Source organism: Neovison vison, chromosome 1 (genome assembly GCF_020171115.1).
Source record: "Neovison vison isolate M4711 chromosome 1, ASM_NN_V1, whole genome shotgun sequence".
Lineage (NCBI taxonomy): Eukaryota > Metazoa > Chordata > Mammalia > Carnivora > Mustelidae > Neogale > Neogale vison.
The window spans coordinates 269,746,399-269,768,381 of NC_058091.1; the positions used below are offsets into that span (position 1 = coordinate 269,746,399).

The 21,983-nt window shown below is 40.2% G+C and overlaps 1 protein-coding gene across 4 annotated transcripts in view; it reads right to left on the reverse strand.

Annotated features, from left to right (window-relative positions):
• Positions 1-21,983, reverse strand: part of SGCD (sarcoglycan delta) — a 1,012,166-nt gene that overhangs the window by 437,267 nt on the left and 552,916 nt on the right. The window contains exon 1 of one of the 4 annotated variants that reach the window (XM_044230698.1): positions 9,629-9,704. The exons of the other annotated variants lie outside the window; for them this stretch is intronic. The gene's annotated coding sequence lies outside the window, so the exon portion shown is untranslated. Of the gene's footprint in view, positions 1-9,628; positions 9,705-21,983 lie in introns of those variants that run through there. 4 annotated transcript variants of the gene reach the window in all.

The window sequence follows — 21,983 nt, forward strand, 5'->3', positions numbered from 1 at the left end:
ACATTATTCATTATCTTTTCACCACACCCAGTGCTCCATGCAAGCCGTGCCCTCTACAATACCCACCACCTGGTACCCCAACCTCCCACCCCCTCTCCACTTCAAACCCCTCAGATTGTTTTTCAGAGTCCATAGTCTCTCATGGTTCACCTCCCCTTCCAATTTACCCAAATTCCCTACTCCTCTCTAACGCCCCTTGTCCTCCATGCTATTTGTTATGCTCCACAAATAAGTGAAACCATATGATAATTGACTCTCTCTGCTTGACTGATTTCACTCAGCATAATCTCTTCCAGTCCCATCCATGTTGCTACAAAAGTTGGGTATTCATCCTTTCTGATGGAGGCATAATACTCCATAGTGTATATGGACCACATCTTCCTTATCCATTCGTCCGTTGAAGGGCATCGTGGTTCTTTCCACAGTTTGGTGACCGTGGCCATTGCTGCTATAAACATTGGGGTACAGATGGCCCTTCTTTTCACTACATCTGTATCTTTGGGGTAAATACCCAGGAGTGCAATTGTAGGGTCATAGGGAAGTTCTATTTTTAATTTCTTGAGGAATCTCCACACTGTTCTCCAAAGAGGCTGCACCAACTTGCATTCCTACCAACAGTGTAAGAGGGTTCCCCTTTCTCCACATCCCCTCCAACACATGTTGTTTCCTGTTTTGTTAATTTTGGCCATTCTAACTGGTGTAGGGTGATACCTCAATGTGGTTTTAATTTGAATCTCCCTGAGGACAGCTTTCTTAACAGAAGTCACAATCCTTTTACAGCAAACCAGCTGTCTTGTACAAAGCCAACCCTCCAATGCCTGCGATGACTCTGATCAGAAGCAGATAATGACAATCCCAGTCAAGCCACTCTAGCTCTTCTGTGCCTTGGGGACCAAGCAATAGCATAAAATAATAATGACCAGAACTCAAACACTTAAGACCAGACAATGAGACCCAAGCATGAAGAAAACACAGGCAATAGGAAACCCTAATCATTATTTAACAGATGACAAAACCAGATTCAGGAAAATCACAGGGTAAGTCAGGAACAAGGCCAAGGCTGGCCCAAGACATAACCACGTGTTCCCCACAAATTCCCGGCTTCAGGCTTTTCAACTGTTTGACGTCACCTTCATCAACCACTAGGCACACACCTTTTGAACAACAACCAGAGGCAGATCACAACACAGCCATCGGTTTGCCAGCCCAAAGACAGGACGCCACACTGATGACCAACCTTTGTGTAATGGCTACCATGTAACAGACACTGTTTGACATAGTTTACTGAACTTCCTTAATCCTCACAGTCCTATCATTCTGAGGTAGGTACTATTATTATTCCCATTTTACAAATGAGACAACTGAAAAACAGAGAGCTTAAATCACCAACTCAGACTCACTTGGCGTGTTGAAGACAGCAAGACTTCAGACCTGGAGTGTCTTGCTGAAAGACCAGGTCTCTTACTTCTTGTGTTAAAGGCTTCCATACCCATGTGTATAATGGATCAAGAAGATGTAGTATATATACACAATGGAATACTATGCAGCCATCAAAAGAAACGAAATCTTGCCATTTGCGACAACATGGATGGAACTAGAGCGTATCATGCTTAGTGAAATAAGTCAAGCGGAGAAAGACAAATATCATATGATCTCCCTGATATGAGGAAGTGGTGATGCAACATGGGGGCTTAAGTGGGTAGGAGAAGAATCCATGAAACAAGATGGGACAGGGAGGGAGACAAACCATAAGTGACTCTTAATCTCACGAAACAAACTGTGGGTTGCTGGGGGGAGGGGGGTTGGGAGAAGGGGGGTAGGGTTATGGACATTGGGGAGGGTATGTGCTTTTGGGTAAATTGGAAGGGGAGATGAACCATGAGAGACTATGGACTCTGAAAAACAATCTGAGGGGTTTGAAGTGGCGGGGGGGTGGGAGGTTGGGGTACCAGGTGGTGGGTATTATAGAGGGCACAGCTTGCATGGAGCACTGGGTGTGGTGAAAAAATAATGAATACTGTTTTTCTGAAAATAAATAAATTGGAAAAAAAAAGCATGAGGATTCATTCAAAACATGTTCTTGGTAACTGTCTGAGCTTGATTTTCTCAATATGGATATTCATTTTAACAAAAGTCATTTAAAAAAAAGGCAATTCATCAATGCTACAAATACTACAGCAACTACTGTATTTCAGGCAGGGTACGCATTCTCTAAGTACAGGTGGTTTTCCCAGGTAATAAGCCATCTCTCCGAAGTCTCTGAAACCCGCAAACTTTCACAGCATCATGAAAAACAGCTACAACAAATGAGGCAAATCCTTTTATAGCGATTTGTTAGTTGCATAAAATTAGCATTGATCCAGTAGATTCTTCCTTGACAATTGTGTTTGGTAAGGATCTTTAGCTGTGCTCTCGAATATTTGCAAAGACATCTGTGGTCTGAAAGGAAATGCTGTTCCTCTCATTTTTAGCCATGTTATTATTTTTTTAATCAAGGTGTCCAGAAACAAACATGCTAACAATAATAGTGAAGCTATTATGTATTTGGCTAAGTGCCTTGCATGCCTTCATCCATGTACACACACACACACAAACACACACACACACAGGTCTACTGAGCTATAACTGAGTTCCAGTGAAATACACAGATATTAACTACTCAGGTCAAGTTTCACAAATCTGTACATCTGTGTAAATAATAGTCAACCAAAGCAAGCAGGCACTGTATCTATAACCCTAGAAAGTTCTGTCATGCCCTTTCCTAATTAACCCCATCCCCGGAAGCAGTGACCATTCTGATTTCTGTCACATGTAAAATTTGAAATCCCATGTACAAGTCTATGATGTGATTGCTCCAAAGTATACTTGACTTCAAAACCTGTGCTCTAGGCATGCTGTCCTACTGCATTTTGCTGAGCAGCTATCTACCCATTTCAACAGTCCCCTCTTAGGAGAGTAAGGTCAAAATGCCTTGCTTTCTTGTCTATGTATCTAGAATGGTACTTTATGCACCATCCTTCAAAGAATTGAAAAAAAAATAAGGGTCATTCAAATCACTTTCTATCTTCTGTGGTTCAGACAGAAACCCTATTGAGAGACTATTACTATAAACACCTAGAGATCAGAAGATGTGGTTAGTAAATAGAGTGGACACATACCCTCTCAAAGAAACAGCAACTTCTCAGATTGTACTAAGTGTCAAGCTGTGGGACACCAGACCATGGAAACCCTTCTTCAGCTCCTTCTAGATTATCTATATTTGCACATAATATCTCAGAATTTTTTTTAATTATTCTAAATAAAAAAAAAACCACTCTGTGATCCCAAATAGTAGAGGTTCAGACTTCCAGTTTGTGACCTGCTGTGTGCATCCTCTTTGTCCACAACAGAAGTGATGGCAAAAATCTCTGAAGGTCATGTCCAACTTTCGGAGTTCATGTCTGTCATTACAAGGTCCAAGTTATGAGCAGACCCTGTTCCCAACATTTTTAACCCACTGAGCCACCCAGGCGCCCCTTGTTCCCAACATTTTTGACCACTGAGGGAAGCAGATGACTTGGGTCTGAACCAACAAAGAACAGAGAAGAAACATTCTCAATAGAGAGGAAAACTGGCAACAGGAAGATATAATGAAATTTTTTAAAAAGAAAGAAGGAGCTAGAAAGAGTCCAGACAAGCGACATGATGGCCGACAACCCCAGGTGAGAACAGGAAGGAAAGGAACACAGTGTGGCATGGCTTCTCGGCTGTTCCTCGGCTTTAAGCAATCTTCTCTCACTGAACACGCCATGCCCCGCACCACAACACTACCCAGAGTTAGGACAAGGGGTGGTGTCCAACGTTCATTTGGGCAAACAAGCTAAAAACTGGTGTTTGCTCACTCTGAGCTCAAGCAGAACAGTTTCAGAGGCTTAAGACTTCCACTCTAGCCAGTAGCAAAGTGTAGGCTTCCCAGGAGTTGAGAATTAGACTATTGGGAAGTCAGGGTCCTCACGAGAGTCTGATCCTATCACTTGGCAAAAGAAAGTGGTCTGAACAAGGAGGGAGTTTCTAATCCCCGGCAATATACTTTTCATCAGGAAACTGTTCTAATAGGTGCCACTGCATTATCGGTTAAGAAGAAGAATAAAGCCACAGTTTCCACACCCGCCCACACACCCGGAGCTACCACCAGCAAAGATTTCTGAGCAGACCAATCTTACAGGATTTATACACTTAGTGAACTGTGGTGACACGCTCCTCCCGGAGTCCTGCAAACCTCTCCGACAGCAGGCCAGGGGCCCACAGATGACATGGCTTCCTCTATATAAGGCCGTTCACACTTGGCAACAGGAATTTGGAACGATAATGAAGACAATCACCTTTCTGTGTGGCAACAAAGAAAGAGGACAGTGGAATCTGTTGAGAAATTTGGGCAACACGGGAAAACTAACTTGGATAAATCAGTATAAAACATTGCTCTCCTCTGCTGATGGTACCCATACTTTTCATCTTGATTTGCATATTTCATTCTTTGCTGGTTTCTGTCATGCTCTCTGCTAGTATTAAGTGTGTGTGTGTGTGTGTGTGTGTGTGTGTTTATCTCCTTCTGCTATAACATCAGTCCATCTTCCTTTCTTCTTTCTTAGTGCACTGCTTTTCCCATAAAATCACTCTCTTCTCCCTTGGTTAATAGACATTTGGTGTTCTCTGTTCATGGAATATGGACTTGGTGGCTGACTGGAACAGAGTCCAAGGAGTCATATTTTTGTCTGGTGGAAGTTAACTAGAATGTGTTCAAGAAGGACAAAGAGAAGAGCATAGGAAAAGATGAGGTACAGATGAAATAAATCAAGATGCCCAGCCTCGGGAAAGGAAGACGAAGACATTTATAAGGAAGTGGGAGAGCTTTAGAATTACAAAAATCATAAATTATGAGAAAATGAGAATATTCTAGAGGCACCTGATCCCATTTTACATGTGGGAACACTGAGCTCTGGTGATGAGTCAAGTCAGGATCTATCCCAAGATTTCTGACTATCTCTACCTTGATTCTCTTTCTTTGCCTCATTTCTGTCCCAAGTACCACCACTGATCTCAAGCGTGGCTCCAGAGCCCATGACAATGGCCACAGGTTACAAAGGACAGACACCCAATTTGGCCCAGTCTGAGGAGACCTGAGGTCAGAAACAAGACCCCAGCTGCTTCATAGTGTAGTGAGGTTCTCTGTGATAGGAGACATGGCCATCACCTCAAGCTGGTACCTGACCACAAGGCCATACATGGCATCCCTGCACTGGATACTGATTTAGCCATGGTGGTGGTCAAAAACTCAGTTATGCTCACCAATGTCTAGCTGGCCTCCAAAAAAATCACTCGGAGAGCTTTTAAAAATATAGAGACTCCCCAGTTCTAATCTCTGAAACTCTGATTCCGGAGGTTTTGAGAAACCATGAAGCTGGTGATTTCTGAGGAACCTTCTAATACTAAGATTTCATTACAGTATCACTTTCCCTTTTATTGGCAGCAGGCTTCTGAAGTATCACTAAGTGGCCTTTACTGAGCCAATGAATAGAACATGTAGTCCGCACCAGATTTACAGTCAAGGAACAAATATTGCCTATGGTCTCAGACTGCCTGTGTCCCTCACACAATCTTTTGATCTCAGTTTCCACTTTCCTGATGTCAGTGTTCACATCTTTGAACTGGAAGAAATGGATTATGAGAACAGTGGTTTTCAAATGTATTTATTTCTTCTTTTTTTTTTTTAAAGCATTTGTGGCCAAAAAACTGTCAATGACTATCCTACCAACCTCCTCCCTGGTCTTCACTGGTGATCTAGATTCGTGGGTTCCTACTCCATACCCAGACAGTGATATGTAGTTGGTTTTAATCCATTACAGTAATATCACTGCATGCGGCCAGTGGGTACATGATTCAGTTCTAGGTGTGTGTTTTGTGATGAGAGGGGAAGTCTATATGGGAGAAGAACCCTTCCTGATTAAAGGGGCCAAGTCTCATGAGAGGAGGTATTTCTCCCATTATGCCCTGCCACCTTTTCCCTGACTTGAACATGATACATGGACATGAGCAAGGGAAGTTCAGCTGAAGAGCCAAGAATGGTGAAGGAGAAAGGCAGCTTTAGTCCCTGGGGACACTGTTCAGAAGCCACAACAGCTCTGACTGTCTAGGCATGGTTCACACCTCTACATGCCTAAAGGAAGGACTTACACATTCAGACTTCTGTGTGCAAAGTTCTATTACTTGCAACCAAACTCAAGTTTCACCTACATTGCACTAAAACTCTCTTTTCAGATGAAAGCGCTTTCAAACCTCCAATATACAAAAAATGTAGAAGTGGCTGGGCTACCTTAGAAATTCTAGAAATGCAGACAGGGTGTTTCCACGGCCATTCTTCCCCAGATTCCTGCAGAGGTCCTTCCACAGAACCAGAACCAACCAGGATCAGCATTTCTTTCTGTGGAGCCCCCTTAGGGATTCACAAATCTTCCCTGAGATCAGAGAGTTCTACATCAAATATGTTCTTGGGTTTCTCTTTTGATGTGCTTATTTGTATGAATTTTGTCCTAGAAAATACAGATCCCATTCCCAACCAATGGCTACTCCCATACAATTCTGGTATCTGTGTTTGTATTAACTGTAGGATCACACAGGCAACAAGTGATTCCATTCTCATCAAGAAGAGAGAAAGGAGCAGAGTGTGATATAATACAAAATAGCACATTCCTTCAAGGTGCAAATAAAAGGATATAGTGAAGGTGGATGTGAAGGGAAAAGAACCACGGTAGAATCAAATATCTGACTACGATGCAAGAATGTAAGAGGGCTGAAATCAAAGTGATCTCCAAGGTCACTGTTAGTCCCACGTTCATGGTATAGTCCTTATTAAATTCCAGTAGTGCATCTTCTATGTAAAAAATGATTGCTGATAATCTGAATATTATTATATGAGTTTCTCTATATTTAATTCAAAAATTTATTTTAGTGCTATATCCGTTCAAGAATGACTGAGAGAGGGAGGTAACATCTAGGTAGGTATCTCTCGTCCACACATATTTCAATGACAGTACAGTGCAGTAATTAAGTCAACAATGGGGGATTCCATCAATCCTCCCTGTTATAAAAGAGGTCTCCAATTACTCATACTCAAATTCTGAACTACAGGATGGCCCAAGTCCCTTCCCAATGGTCAAATCCACGCTTCTGTGGACCTCCTAACCTATGAAACTAGTATTAAACCCTTTCACCAAAAATGGGATACATGACCTTGGAGAGATTTTTTTTTAAACTAAAATTTTTAAAAATAATAATTTAAGTAAATTCATTCATTAAAACAAAGCAGATGTACCATGTTATATTATTTTGAAAAAGCCTGCTGAAGCATCCATGGGCAGGCCCTCAAACACTGCTCACAGCAATCACTCACCCATCTCCACCTGGTCCGTTCACTCAACACCCCCACGGGGACTATCTCTGGATGGAAGAAATACGGGTTAAAAATAAAGCCCGAAGAGCCTGCTTCCTGCTTGCTTAGGAAATCTGAACCCTCGGGCGTTGCTGTTCTTACAAAATGTGCTCTCTGATTGCTTCCAGAAGGCACAGCAGGGCAGACTGACCATGGGGCCTCTCCTTGTGCGGAGGGTAAAATTCTCTTCAGTGAGGCCACGGTTTATCCACACACTTCAAGCCGAATGGATCCGTGCCCGCTGGCTCGCGCTGTTTCTAGTGGGCGTGTTCCATTCCTAGGCACCACGTCCTCCCCCTGCCCCGGCTGCCCAGTGCGTGGTGTGGCCACTCCTCTCCCCTGCTGCCCACACCTCTGTCCTGGATTTCTTCTCCTCTACCCTCCCACCCCCTTCTTTCTCCTTTCGAATGTCAAGGGAGTGTGACTTGCCCCTCCCCTACTTCGAAAAAAGGGAAACTAGAAAGTTTCTTCCAAGTTTTAGGCACCGCCGTTCATAATCCTGCAACCAGAGCTGCCATTTCACGCCTGCTCTGCTCAGCGCTTGACGCGCACTAAATTTAGACAGAGTATGACATTAGAGCTCACTTGAGTCTCCTTTCTCCCTGGCAGTGGGCTTGGCTCCAGTTCATGTCAGTTCCTAATCTGTCTTGGCATTCTGCTCACCCAGTAGGCACTTAAGAAAAACACAAATGTAGTCCCCGTCCATGCCGGCATCCCACCGCACCCCTGCAAGTGCCAAACCTGCTCCACCCAACCCAACCCAACCCAACCCAAAGAGGAGGCTGAAGAAGAAAATATTTGTGTGCCGTGTCTTAGAGTAAGAAGCCCTGCTGTCCATCACTCCCGAGTTCCCTCCTCCAAGTGCAAAACTGTAGAGAAAATGAAATGGTTGGCTCTGGGTGCGGACTTTCCACCAAAGAGACACGAGGTTTGCCTGCTCTTACGTTTTATACAGAAAAGGACCTGGAGAATTCCAGCCCCTGAGTCTTCGTTCACCCATTAATCTTTACTATTAGCTACTCGCGGAGAGATTTGAAAACCGAAGTAAACACGCACCTGAATCCATTCATTCATCTACTTCCCCAAACAGACTCTTGGCCAAGCCCCCTTTGGAGAGCACCAGAGCTGTCACTGATTTGCTCTGCCAGTAATAGCTGTGGTGAGGTTCAGTCTAGCCCTTTCTCAACTGAACCAGTTTCTTAATCACTAGATGCTAAACATAGAATAAGGCAGAGCTTTTCGGGGTGTGGGGGGGAAATGGTAAAAACCTATATTGCATAGTAGCTGATATGCATGAGAAAGGATTATTTTAAAAATTTAGGTTTTTCGTAAAGTACTCTTTCCAGGAAGGTGTAAAATAAAAATCAATCGATTAATGAACTAAAATTCACACTGTTATATATTAACAATGATTCTGAATAAACTACTGTTTTCTGTTACTCTGCAGTTCTATTTTCTCAGAGTAAAACTGCCAGTTACTTCTTAACTCAGAAAAGTTGGAAATTATTACAGAAACAGAATCACAAATGTTGATCCAGCATATTTCTAGGCAAACATGTCACTGGGCTCCTTAATGACAGCCAAAATCCCCTATAATAATAATAAAAGATGCCAAGAATTCACACGCATGTATCTTCTCCCACACTCTGAAAGTGTAATCCAAAATAGAAACTTCAAACCCTGATTCCTTCCTAAAACGAAAGCTATTTTCTGCTTTAAAAAAAAAAAAAAAAAAAAAGCCCCTCTCAAAAACTCCTACAAAGCAAAGAACACAGTTTCATCCATAATTATCTGTCCTGCCAATGAAGTGTCCTTCCATGCAGATAAGTTACAGAAGGTTGGAGGGGGGTGACCGTTCGAGAATTCAGCTACTTTTCTCTCTCACATTGGTATTGGTAGCAAAATCCTAACTTTCCAAAGTGTCTCTGCCCTGCTGAAAACTGGATCTTGAAGAAGGCTGGGGAAGAGAAAAACGATTCTCACCCCACACCAGATGTTGAAGGGATGCAGCTCTAACTTGCACATGTACACACACACACACACACACACACACACACATGCACGCACATACATACACAGAGCCCGAAAACTCAGCGATCTTGCAAACCGGCAGCAGGCTGAGAAAGCGCAGCATGAAGATGCAAGGACTTCACAGTGTCCTACCTCTCTCCCCGGCTTCCCAAAGCAGCTGATGAAAATCGCCCAGAGTCCCGGAGCGCGCCCGGGAGGCCGTCGCTCAGCCCGCCGAGTGTGAGTGTGAGCAGGCCCAGCCTGTGTTCAGAAGCTGCCCCAGTCAGATTTTCCAACTGCAGAATTGCAGCCAAGTCCCTGCCCATGCCTGAAGAATTTCCTGAACAGCATTCCCGTTCTTTTTCTGACTGCTTTGAAACCGTACTCTGTCTGTACTTCAATACGGCTTTGTCAGGCCAACCCCAAGCCACTGGGCTGTCTCCAGCTATCAATGGGAAACACATGTGTCAAGCACAGACTCGCTCCCAGGCAGCAGCGCCCATGGCGGCTGTTGGCCTCATAGTCACAACGACAAAGGACAGTGCTTCTAGAACCAATGCTGAGTGCTCGGCCATTCTCCGGGTTCTGCTCGGTGGGGCTAGGGTCAGGAGATGAGTCTGCTTCTGCTCAGCACTGCTCCTTTTTTAACCTTCTCTCCCTGGCAGTCCCGGGCTCACCCCTGTGAGCCCACTGAGTTCTTGCCAGCCCTGAGAATGAGCCCTTTTACAGCTGAGAGAGGTGAATTCTGATTTCATCTCCCTGCTTGCCATTGCCTCAGTCATTGCTCATATTTTTGATTGCTGGAGGGGGAGCCCTATTTTTTGCATTTCTATGTTGGTTCAGGCCTTTGGAGTTGTCCCCTCATCCTCACAGATGACTCTATTACTGATGCAACTAAAAATAATGCAATTATTTTGGGGCACTTTTGTTGCTCTCCACTCTAACTGTGCTGGTCCAGGAAAGTAACATTTCACCTGCTCTTGAGATGGGTGTCAGAGAAAATAGAAAGGAGAAAACAATGTACCTATAACCAGAGTATGTACTAATTCCGCACACTTGTGACTGTTCCTGGATGACACTCCGTCAAGATGTCTTGTGTCCATTCTGCAGGATTCTGTCATCCACCTTTGACATTTCCTCTTACCATGAAACAAGAGGAAGTCTTTAAAGATACAAAGGGGATCCCCCTCTTTTCCCACACTGAAAACCCCACATATTAAGAGTCAAAACTAAAATGTCAAGGTAACATCGTAGAAAAGAGATGATTTCTAGAAAACGTCATTTGTTTTGCAGTGGGGGTTTTTTGGTATTAATATTTTACCCCCTAAAATCATACCCCATTAGCAACTTATTTTAAAGAACGAGCTTGCCAGATTTTAAAACGCGTTGTGTGTTCCCGAGGGGCTGCCGTAAACGATAGGATTTGATGGAGTCTTGAGTTTTGCATCAAATTGCGATGGGCACTTACGGCAGGATTAGATTTTTGCCTTGGGAAGCAGGGCGCATGTGTGTGTATGGGGAGGGGAGCATGAGCGCCTCTAAGGTCAGGATGCAATTATAGAATCAGAGAACTTTAGAGTTGGAAGGAACCCCAGAGACCATCCAATCCAAATTGTTTCTACCCTTCATTTTACAGAGGGAAATGGAGGCCCAGACAGATGAGATGACTCATCCAGAGTTGCAAAGACAGTTAATGCTGGAGCTGAGGTTAGAAAATAGGATTTTGGCTAATTGTCTATGTGCTTTCTCTATCCCAGAATCATGTGAAAGGCAATCCCATCTGACCTTCACAGCAGTAGGCTGTGGTCTACTGTGGACCCAGTTAGCCTGGGTCTGATCTTAACTGTGCCTCTATGACTGGCTGTGAATTTTGGCCAGCTCATTTAACCCCTGTGGACCTCGGTTTCCTCATCTGTAAAATGGAGACAATGATGTACTCTACCTCATGGAAATGTTGAGGATTTGGTAAGATAACCACATAAAGTGGCCTATAAATTACATTAAACAATATATATTATATTTATTAAATGATATATTACTACAGGGCCTATAAATTCCCATTTAGTTTTCTCACAATGGAGCAAAAATCAGGTCCTTTCTCTTAAAAAGCAAAAAAACTGTACTCTCACATCTGGTTTGAGTTCCTGATGTTGGCAAGGATGCAGAGAAAGGAGATCCCTCTTACGCTGCTGGTAGGAGTGCAAACTGGTGCCGCCACGATGGAAAACAGTATGGAGATCCCTCAAAAAGTTAAAAATAGAACTATCCTTTTTTTTTTTTTTTAAGATTTTATTTATTTTTATTTATTTATCGGGGGGGGGTGGAGAGAGCAAGCACAGGCAGACAGAATGGCAGGCAGAGGCAGAGGGAGAAGCAGGCTCCCGGCCGAGCAAGGAGCCCGATGTGGGACTCGATCCCAGGACGCTGGGATCATGACCTGAGCCGAAGGCAGCTGCTTAACCAACTGAGCCACCCAGGCGTCCCCTATGATGCAGCAATTAGCCTACTAGGCATATGCCCAAAAGATACAAAAATACAGATTTGAAGGGGCACATGTACCCCAATATTTACAGCGGTATTATCAATAATAGCCAAACTATGGAAAGAGCCCGTGTCCATCGACTGATCAATGGACAGAGATAATGTGTGTGTGCGCATGCACACGTGATGAAATATTATTCAGCCATCAAAAATAATGAAATCTTTCCATCTGCAGTGACGTGGAGAGAGCTAGAGTATATTATGCTAAGCAAAATTAACCAAAAGAAAGACAAATACCATGTTATTTTGCTGATATGTGGAACTTAAGAAACAAAACAGATGAATGTATGGGAAGGGGAAAAAAAGAAAAGGAAAGGGGGGAGGCAAACAATAAGAGGTTCTTAACAACAGAGAACAAACTGACAGTTGATGGACAGAGGTGGATGGGGGAAGGGCTAAATGGGTGACAGGTTTTTAAGGAGGGCATTTGTTATGATGAGCCCTTGGTATTCTATGCGAGGGATGAATCACTAAATTCTATTCCTGAAACCCAGAAAAAAAAAAAAATTGGGTGCTTTGTTGACTTCACTGCTCACTACTAAATAAAGGTCCCAAATTTAGTGAAGCTGCATTACCTTGAAGCTTTTGTCTATTAAAGATACAAACTTCTGGGGCACCTGGGTGGCTCCGTGGATTAAGCCGCTGCCTTCAGCTCAGGTCAAGATCTCAGGGTCCTGGGATCGAGTCCCGCATCAGGCTCTCTGCTCAGCAGGGAGCCTGCTTCTCCCCTTCCCCCCACCCCACCTGACTCTCTGCCTACTTGTGATCTCTCTCTCTGTCAAATAAATAAATAAAATATTTTTAAAAAGATACAAATTTCTTTTTTCCAGTAGATAAAATAATCCCAAGTGTGATGGTTTATTGCCCTATAAAACAGTAATCGTTTTTTTTAGCCAATCGAATAATCTCACGCGAGCACTCTTTTACTAATGCACCTGGTAAACAAAGAGCTCTTCCGCTGTTCTTTGAACCCCATCTTACCATCTCACTGCCACCTTCATTAACCAACAAGCCACATTACATTGTTTTTACATCTTTTTACTTTATATTTGTACGAGTCCTGTTTTTCACTTCTAAAAATTATAGTTTGATACGGTTTCCTTTTCCTCATCTGCACGACGCGTGTCATAAATTTCACGGGAGATAACGCACAAAAAAGCACTTAGGTCGGATGGCACATGGTAAACGCTCAGACTGTGTGAGCCCCAGTTTTAATACTATCATATTTGGTTTTCAGTTTTGTGAGAGATTCTGAGATCAGTGGACCGGATCACTCAACAGCCTTCTTCCTATTACATCTTTCCATCCTTGTCCTGCGATTCTACAAGGGCCATTTCTGCTGGAATCTGTCCACAGATGTTGACCTCCTTGCTTTTCAGAGATTTCTACTTTCAATGTTCTAAAATTAATAGCAGAAATGTATCTCCCTGTAATTCATACAGATTCTAAAGCTGCTAACCATGAAGGTCCGTTTAAAATTCTGATCTTAAAGATCCTATGAGTGGGAAAACTTCACTCTCAGTTGGAACAAAACCTCCAGGAGGGCAAGGATTCTTGTCTGCACCATCTCCTGCCATCATTTCCAATGTCTAAGACTGGGAAGTAGATGGACCTCACATTTCCCCGACAAATAAACAGTAGCCTTTGACTTACTTGAAACAGAGGTCCTAAACCACCCACTGAAAAGGATTACTTATTACAATTTCAATGTATCTGGTGCCCCTGGATCATTTCTACTCATTATGGTTCAGATTCCTTTTATCATCTTCTGGGGATGTTTCAGTTTGGCAAATTTCCTTTTAAAATTTGATGCTGAGAAGGGCACAAACTTCTCAGGTGTGCCGGGTCTAATTTGGGGGCAGAGACACCAATCGTTCATTCAGGAAGTATGTTTCCATTAATGTAACTCACAATTAGGTTTGAGGGGCGCGATGATAACCTTGCGTCATACTGAGTAGCCAGCTCACAGTCTCTTTATCACAGATGCTCTTCCATCTACTACCTGATTTACAGCTGTGATTCTCAAGCCTTGCTTTATCTTGGAATCATCCGGAGAGAGCTTTCAAAATGACCAGAGCCAGAGGCCCCCCCCAGAAACTTTGATTCTTCTGGAATGGGACAGGAAGCCAGTGATTCGGGTGATTCTAACAACCAGCCAGACTTAACATCATGAAGTCGCAGTGATAACTTTTAAAATATAAACCTAATTGTGTCACTCTGTGGACTGAACTCCTTAAATGTCTTTCTCACCATTGCCTGAAAGGTAAAGACAACAACTGCCACCATGACTTAAAAGGCCTGGCTTCCTCTGGTCCCTTGTCTATGTCCTCCGTCTCATCTGCTGCCATTCTCTCTTCTTCAAAGAGATCATGTTTCTTTCCACCTGAGAATCTTACAAAGCTGTTTTCTCCTTGTGGAGAGATTTTTCTTTTTCCTGGAAGTTACCCTCACACTCATGTTTTCAGCTCTTTAACTCCTATTCAACCTTCAAATTTATATTCCATTATAATTTGCTCTGGGATTCAGTGATCCCTGAACACCCAGAACCAACAGCAACCCCCGCCTTATGCAGACCCAAAGACCAATACTTAGCATAGATGTGCTTACACATTTATTTGTATTTTTATTTGATTCATGTCAAAATGTCCTGATAGAAAATGATTATTATCCATGAGGGCAGAAACTGCTTATTCTCTATTGTGTCCGAGTTCCTTCCACTGTGCCTAGCTCATAAGAAGTGCACAATATGTATTTTTTAAGTGAATGCAGAATCCTTGTGTGTGTGTGTGTTTTTTTTTTTAACCCAAGTGCAACAACATGCATATAACTCCATTTTCTTTACCTTGGGTATTCAGACTTCATTTAAGCTTTCTGACATAAGATATTGAACTGTACTCAGGATAGTGAGTGCTATTATACAATGTAAATAACTCCCCCAAACTAATAAGCATGTTTATCTACGAGATTTTGTGAGAAACTATCAAGTCAGGCTCTTGGCAAAGACTTTAAGGTCTGAGGTATAAGGTAGGAGGCTATGATTATAAGGGAGAGTATTTGCTGTGTCACTTACTTGGGAGGCAGGCTAAGCTGCGATACTCCTGTGGGGTCATTAAGAGGCATAAAGGAGTTATGGCACAAATCTGGAAAGAGATATTCACCAGGAAATTTTTGGTGACAGCAGTCAGAACTCATTGAAATTAGCCTAAGGAAAAAAGAGGGGGTCCTAAATCATATAACTATAACCTCAAGTGATGGATCTTGAGGGGTATAGAGTACGGCACTTAAAATACAATAGAGGCTCTCTCTCTCCCTCTCCTTCTCGAGGCTTCTCTTGGGTTTCATTCTCCATTTTGCTCTCTCTGTTGGGTAGTAAGATACCCATAGGTACTCCCAAGTTTACTTCCACAGGAAAAATAAAAGATCTTTTCCAGAAAAGGATTCTAAGCCATATCCTTATCCCTGAACAAATCTCTATGACCAGGGGATGAGGTTCTCAAATTGGCCAAATTTGGCTCCTACAACAGTTCTGGAGACTAAAAGGAAGGAATCAGTCCCATCTGCACCTCAGGAACTGAGGAGACTAACTAGGGAATTGAGGATAAGTGAAGGCAGACAAAAGACCCATGGATGCTATAGGGCACCAAGACATTCATAATCTTTCCCAGGGAAAATTCTTTAAAAAGTGTTATGAGGCATTATTTAAGTATAGAAAAGTATGTACTATCTACAAGCTCAAAACAGTTGAATTTGAGTTAAACTAATAGCAGGTAATTACGACAGTATATAATGCCAGCTGTCCATTTCACAAATAATATCTGATGCAAATGACACTCACCCAGCTTTGCCTCCTCAAAACAGAACAAATGCAACTGTGCTTTTCTTTGGACAAACAAATGCAACTGTGCTTTTCTTTGGACAAAGGCAAAATTATCTGGTTGATTTTTAAGAGAACTTTTCCTGTGAAGGAAGTCTGGCTTTGTGACAAATCCCCACAGTTTTGAGAATATCTCCACTGGCCAGACACAGTGTCTAAGCTGAAGTCATTTTCTGCTTTGGAAATTCAAATATATGCACGGTACAAAATGGAGGATTCTCAAGCTATGTCAGTATTTTGAGAAGGAATGGACATACTTGATAATTAATGTGACTAGTAATAAAACATACTATAAATATATCTTTTTAAGAGAAATTAATTAAATACAGTAAAGCAAATACTGGTATTATTACCCAGATGGTTTCATGCATTCTTTCCCTTTCAACACAAAACACTGATCAGTTCTTCCAAAATTCTTTCTGGTCCATAATTTCTTAGTATATTACAGGCTTGCTGAAAGTAAAACTGTGGAAATATCACATTTTCATTTGGAAATAAAATTTACTAATCAATAAAAATGGGCCAGACTTCACGATAGACACCCCATACCAAGAGAAATAAAAAAGGCCTCTACTTGAAAATGTTAGTACTGCTCATCTTTATTTTTATAGTCCCATCAGTGCTCAGGGGTACAAAATACAACTGTTGGATGCAGGAATTCCAAGCTAATTATAAGCCCCCTGAATGAGGAATACTGCTTAAAACCAAAGGCCAAGTCTCAAAATTCAACACCAAATTCCACCAACTATACACCAGAAAAATGGAAAGTTGCCAGCAAGGGGAAATGCAATGTTATGTACTTCAAATTATTTGATCTTTAGAAGGAATTCACTTACATATGTGAAAGACACATAGTTGGGCAAACCCACAGCTAGCATAGTGTCTGGCATATAGCAGTTGCTTAGTAAATGTTTAGTATTTAACTAATAATGAATATTGCTGGCAATAAATAAGATTCGATATTGCCAACAAAAAGTTGAGGGAGTTTATCACCACTAAACCTGCCTTACAAGAAATGATACTCAGAGCTGAGGTAGAAACAAAAGAATGCTAACTAACGACATGAAAAATTAAAGTACAAAAAGCACTGATAAAAGTAAATATATAGTCAAAGTCAGGATACTCTAATACTCTACTGGTGGCACATAAATCCCTCTAAACTCTAGTTTCAAAGTTAAAAGATAAAAGCATTGAAATCAGCTATAGCTACAATAATTTTTTAATGGATGAACAATATAAAATGTCAAGTATGACATCAAAAGCATAAAATGGGGGGAGAAATAAAAGCATAGGATGATTTTGTATGCAATTAAAGTTAAGTAGTTAACAGCTTAAAATAGACTTATAACTATAAGATGTTTTATATGAGCTTTGTGGTAAAGAGAAAAAAAATGCCACTACACAAAAGATAAAAAGGAATCAAAGCACACTATCACACACACACATACGTACACACACACAAATCACAAAAGGAGATTGTAAGAGCAAAGGAACCACAAAAGTGTCAGGAAACAAACAAAATGGCAATCCATCCTTACCTATCAATAATCACTTTAAATGTAGATGAATTAAAATTCTCTAAAAAGAATTCACAGAGGGAAAAAAAAAGAATTCACAGAGGGAAAAAAAAGAATTCACAGAGGGAGTGAATAGACAGAAAAGACAAGATGCAGCAATATGCTGCCATCAAGAGACTCATTTTAACTTTAAGGATACATACACATGGACAGGGAAGGTATTAAAAAAAAAGATATTCCATGTAAATGGCAAACAAAAGACATCAGGAGTGGTTACAGTGTTATCAGACAAAATAGATGTTTAGTTAGTCAAATCTGTTACAAGAGACAAGGTCACTCTACAATAATAAACTGGTTTATTAATTATCAGGATATAACAATTGTAAACATATATGCACCAAACATTGGAACACCTAAACATATAAAGCTAGTATTAATAGGAACTAATGAGAGAAATGGACAGCAATACAATAATGTAATGGTAGGAGACCTTCAATACCACACTTAAAAAATGAATAAATTATCCAGACAGAAAATCAATAAGGAAACAGTGGTTTTAAATAACATTATGAGACAAATGGACCCATTAGACATATACAGAACATTTCAACCAGCAGCAGTATACATGTTCTTTTCATGTGTACTTGAAACATTTTCGAAGATATATCGTAAGTTGGGCCATAAAACTAGTCTTAATGAATTTAAGAAGACTAAACCCATATTAAGTATCTTCTCTGACCACAATGGCATGAAACTCGAAATCAGTAAGAGGGGGCACCTGGGTGGCTCAGTTGGTTAAGTGTCCGACTCTTGATTTTGGCCAAGGTCATAATCTCATGGTTGTGAGATCAAACACTGGGCCAGGCCCAGTGCTCAGTGTGGAACCTATTTAAGATTCTCTCTCTCCCCCTTTGCCCTCTCCCCCCCACCCCACTCACATGCTATATTAATTTAAAAAATCAGTAACAGGACAAAAACTGAAAAACTCACAAATATGTAGAAATCGAACAACACACTGCTGAGGAATTAATCTGTCAAAGAAGAATTCAAAAGGAAAAACAAAAAAGTATGTTGAGAAAAAAAATGGAAACACAACATACTAAAATTTATGGGATGTAGCAAAGCAGTTCTAAGAGGAAAGTTTATAGTACTAAATATCTGCATTACAGGGGGAAAAAATCTCAAACAACATAACTTTACACATAAAGGGATCAGAAAAAGAACAAACTAAGCCCAAAGTTAACAGAAGGAAAGAAAGAATAAAGATTAGAACACATATAAATGAAGGACCGGAAAAACAACAGAGAAGAACAAAGAGGTATTGGGGGTTTTGTTTTAGTTGTAGTTTTTTTTGTTTGTTTGTTTTTTTAAAGATAAAACTGAGAAACCTTTAGCTGTACTAACATAGATTAAAAAAAAAAAATGACTCAAATAAATAAAATGATAAATCAAAGAAGACATTACAACTAATCTTACAGAAATACAAAGAGACTATTATGACCAAGTATGCACAAATAAATCAGACAACCTCAAAGAAACAGATAAATTTCTAGAAACCTATGACCTACTAAGAGTGAATCATAAAGAAAAAGAAAATCTGAACAGAGTAATTATTTGTAAGGAGAATGAAGTAGTAATCAAGACCTTTAAAAAGGAAAACCCTAGAACCAGATGGTTTCATGGGTGAATTCTACCAAAATTTAAAAAAAAAATATTAATCCTTCTCAAATTCTTCCAAAAAATTAAAGGAGGAGATAACACTTCCAAACTTATTTAATAAGGCCACTAATTTAATAATTACCGTCAAACCAAAGCCAGATAAGGCCACTGCAAGCAAAGAAACTTACAGACCAAAATCCCTAATAAACACAGATGAAAAACATCGTCAATAAAACATTAGCAACTAAACTTAACAGCACATTAAAAGGACCACACACTAGGATCAAGTGGGATTTAACCCTGGGATGCAAGAATGGTTCACCACAGTAAATTAAAGAATGTGACACACCTCATTACCAAAATAAAGGATAAAAATCATATGATCATCTCAGTAAATACAGAAAAAGCAAAACTCAACAAATTAAGTATAAAAGCAACACACCTCCTCATGATAAAAGCCGTATATGACAAGCCTATAGCCAACATCACATGCGACAGCGAAAAATGGGAAGCTTTCCCTTTAAAATTAGGATTAAGACAAGTGTGACTAACCAGAAGGGAGGGGATGCAAGGATGGGCAAAATGGGTAAAGGGGAGTGTGAGATAGAGTTTTTGGTTATGGAATAAAGTGGTCATGGGAACAGAAGATACAACATAGAGAAAATAGTTAATGGTATTATAATAGCATTAGATGGTAACATGTGGTAGATACACTTGTGAGCCCAGCATCAAGTAGTGAGTTGTTGGATTACTACGGTGTATACCTGAAACTAATGTAATATCATGTGTAAACTATACTTGAATAAATCAATCAGAAGTCTCCCTCCAAAAAAACCCCAAAACAAAACAAATCACACACACACACACACACACACACACACCACTGACAACAACAATAAAACACAAGACAAGGTTGCCCACTCATAATAACTATACTACTTAAAGTCACAGCCATAGCAATTAGGAAGAAGAAGAAGAAGAAAGAAAGAAATACAAGCCAACCAAATTGGAAAGAAAGAAGTCGAACTGTCCGGTTGAAGATGACATGATCTTCATATATATCTGGCTTTCTAACTCTTAAATACTGCAACAAAAAATTGTTAGAATTCAGTGAAGTTGCAATATACACAATTGATACACAAAAATCAGTTGTATTTATATACACTAACAATAAATGATCAAAAATTAAGACAATAATGTCATTTACACTATCATCAAAAATAATAAAATGTTTAGAAAGAAATTTAACCAAGGAAATGAAAAATGAGTATGCTAAAAAATATGAAACACTGATGAAAGAAACTGAAGAAGACAAAAATAAAGGGAAAGATCCAGGTTTATGGCTTGGAAAAATTAATGTTGTTAAGATATCCATACTACCCAAAGCAATCAACTGGTTCAATGCAATCCCAGAAAAATTCCAATGACATATTTTACAGAAATAGAACAAACAATACTACAATTTGTCCAGAACCACAAAGACCCTGAAAAACCAATGCACTGTGAGACAGAAGGACAAAGATGGAGGTATCACACTTCCTGATTCCAAACTGTATTATAGTGTTATGGTAATCAAAATAGTATGTAATGGGAATATAGTCTCTTCAATAAACAGTGCTGGGAAGACTGGATATTCACATGTAGAACGAAATTCAACTCAGTCCTGTATCTAAACAAAAATTAACTCTAAATGGATTAAAGACTTAAATTGCATACCTGACAAGGTAAAACTAGAAGAAAAACATAGGGAAAAATCTCCTGGACTTTCGTCTTGGCTTCAATTTCATAGAAATGGCACCAGAAGCACAGGCAACAAAAGCAAAAATAAACAAGTGGGACTACATCAAACTGCAAGGCTTCCATAAAGCAAAAGAAAGAAAATGAAGAGGCAACCTATAAAATGGACAGAAACATTTTCAAACCGTTCATCTGGTAAAGACTTATTATCCAAAATATATAAGGAACATGTAACACTCAGTAGCAAAAAAACATGATTAAAAAACAACTCAGGACCCAAACAAACATTTTTCCGAAGAAGATATACAAAAGGTCACATATATGAAAGCTGTTCAACATAACTCATCACCAGGGAAATGTAAATCAAAACCACAATGAGATATCACTTCACCTGTCTGGATGGCTTATCAAAAAGAATTTATCAAAATTATCAAAATGACAATAACAAGCGTTGGTGAGGGTGTGATGAAAAGGGTGCCCTTGAATGCTGTTGGTGGAAACATAAATCGATTCAGCTAGTAGAGAAAACAGTAAGAAGTTTCACCTCCAAACTGAAAATATAACTGCCTTATGATCCAGCAACCACAGTTCTGCATATATGTATCTAAAGGAATGTATACCAAAGGTCTTGAAGAGATGTCTGCACCCGCATGTTCACTGAACCCTTATTTACCACAGCCAAGACATGAAAGAAAACAACCTAAATGTCCACAAGTGGACAAAAGTATAAAGAAAATGTGACTTATGTGTGTTATGTAGATATATAATATATTTATATAATTTATATATAGGGAGATAAATATATAAATTAGATACAAATATATATAAATATAAATATATACACACACACTATGTGAGGTGATGGATGTATTAATTGGCTTGATTGTAGAAATCATTTTGCAATGTATACACATATCAAATTATGTCATACAACTTAAACATATACAATTTTACTTGTCAATTATACCTCGCCAAAACTGGAAAAAATAAAGCACAAACCAAACATTCTGGTATCATTTTTGCAGTAGATTGCAGACAAGAGAATTTTGCGTATTTCGTAATTCTCACAAGTGGTGGAACATTGCATATTCTGATGTAGAAGGAGACCAGGGATCATCAGGTCCTATGTTTTCATTTACTTACATGAAAAACATAAATGACAAGAATCATGGAGACAGGT